We start from the raw sequence: 2,192 nt of genomic DNA, 5'->3' as shown, positions 1-2,192 counted from the left end.
ACAATTATGAACATTAGTGTAAAACCAAATCAAAATTTTAGCCATACAATCTGCAATAGTACCCCTAGTCCATAGAAGTTTATTTACAAAAGGTAAAAACTGGAAGTATCCAAAACAACCTTCAAAAAGTGGATGATTATACTATGGACAAACTATATGGTAAAGTACCACTCCAAAATTAAAAGCAACTCTTTGGAATTTTGCTGCCAGCCTAAAGGCTAGCAGTTTGATCCGCCAGCTGTTCCAGTGGGGAAAGATGGGCAATCTCCGCTAGCATGATTTACTGCCTCTGAAAAACCACTGAAGGTCAGCTTTAAGTTGGCTACATGATGGTACATAAAAACAACAACCACATTAACAAAAACCAATTTAGGATGAGTCGCAAGTACATTTTTCTAAGTGGTGAAAAAGACACTGTTTCAAAAAGTTCTATCCTCTGGGTCCATTTAGAACAGTCTCAAATTACAAAATGAAAGGAAAAAAAAAGTAATTGCTAGGGGCTATGCATGGTGCTCTCTCAACATGTTTATTTTCCAAAAACCAGGTTCTTATTTGAAAATCAGCATTATGTGAACAACAGTTAACCTCATTAGAATACAAAGTCATATGACAAATTACCTTACATAACTGTTAAGCAAAGCCATCTTGGTCAAATTAAGCTGACTTACAATCTTCACTATCAGATCTAGCAAGTTACTCCTACCCCACATTGTTATTGCCAGATATCCATCACGAATGGACAATACCGTAATATATATTTCCCAGTATTATCAGAAATGTGTAATACTGAATAAAACCGTCAACAACTGAAGAGTACATTGCTAATAGAGTAAGCTTCCATTTCTTGTAAAAATGTGCAATAGCAGAAAATTGAAAAAAGACATTTAAATTAAACACTGCCAGGTAGGTTTTGACTCATAGTATCCCTCTGCACAACAGAACTAAGCACTGCTCAGTCCTGTATCCTCCGGTTACCATGCCTGAATCCATTGTTACAGGTACATGCCCAATCCATCCTTTTTCATTGACCTTCTGTTTTGTCAAGTCTGATGTCCTTCTCCAGGAACTGGTTCCTCCGGTAACATGTCTAATGTAGATGAGACAATGTAGTATCTTCTTTTCAAGGAGTATTCAGGCTTTACTTCTGAGACTGACTTATTCTTGGAATATTATTTTTTTTGCCCTCATATAATAAAGTGTAATATCTCAAAATGATTAAATAACTTTCTGTGTTTCTTCAAGGTATTTCAATACCAGTAAAAAATACGCAAATATAAAATATTTTATTAGTCTACAATACCAAGAAATATGTAAAAAGTGATCTAACGTCTTCCTTTTAACTACCTAAAATCATATGGTTTTGAAGAACATGTCCTTTGACTTCTAATCTTTGCTCTTCTTTAGAATTACCTTTGCTGCACGCAGGATATGCTCTCTATTAATTATTCCACACTTATTCTCACAAGCATTTATCCTGGACTCTTCAGCTAATCGATGAAGAAACAGTAAACAGTTCAGATGAATCAGTAAGTCGCCATTTTTCTCCAGACGAAGGTCAGGCTTCTGTAGCTTCACAACGCGTTTTAGAAAATCTCGGGGGGCCTTTCGCTTTACCTTCTTCTTCTGGGGGATGGTGGTCGAGGATGGCATTTTCTCCCTCGGGTAGGAGCTGAGTTTCACCCGTACACTCTCCAGCCAGCCGTGAACACGAGAGGCGGAAAGAGGTCCCACCCTTTCCGTGCGGGCGCCGAAAAGCCCGCTCCGAGCTTTTGAATCCACCGCCATCCGAAGGCGCCGGCGCACTGCACTCTTTTTCCTTGAACTATTAACTCACACTATAAATAGTCATTCCCACTGATATTCTCCAGGATTCTGTTTGTATTAGAGAAATCACGGAGTTATTTTGAGATGTAGTCTACCTCTTCCTTTCTTTAACCTTTTGAGAATCAATGGAATTTAGATCTAGTTACAGACACAAAAGCAAAAATGGGTAGTAGAGATGATTCTGAGGAACATACAGCAATGCATCCATCCTAAGGGATCTGCCTCAGGCAACTTTGCAGACAATACCCCAGGATCTGCCACAGATGAGATCTCAAAGACTCATTAAGTACAGCCAGGTACATCTCATCAGATGTGGGTAGAAGAGCTGGTTCTATAAGCACCTGCTTAACAGAATTTAATAACGCCAT

General features: G+C 38.5%; 1 pseudogene; it reads right to left on the bottom strand.

Moving 5' to 3' along the window:
- Nucleotides 1–1,383: 1,383 nt before the first annotated feature.
- On the bottom strand, nucleotides 1,384–1,650 carry LOC102845065 (annotated as a pseudogene).
- Between the last annotated feature and the right edge of the window lie 542 nt (nucleotides 1,651–2,192).

The sequence above is a fragment of the Elephantulus edwardii genome, unplaced genomic scaffold (genome assembly GCF_000299155.1).
Source record: "Elephantulus edwardii isolate Elephantulus edwardi_28Jun2011 unplaced genomic scaffold, EleEdw1.0 scaffold00132, whole genome shotgun sequence".
Taxonomy (NCBI): Eukaryota; Metazoa; Chordata; class Mammalia; order Macroscelidea; family Macroscelididae; genus Elephantulus; species Elephantulus edwardii.
This window is presented reverse-complemented; position numbering and strand designations above follow the sequence as displayed.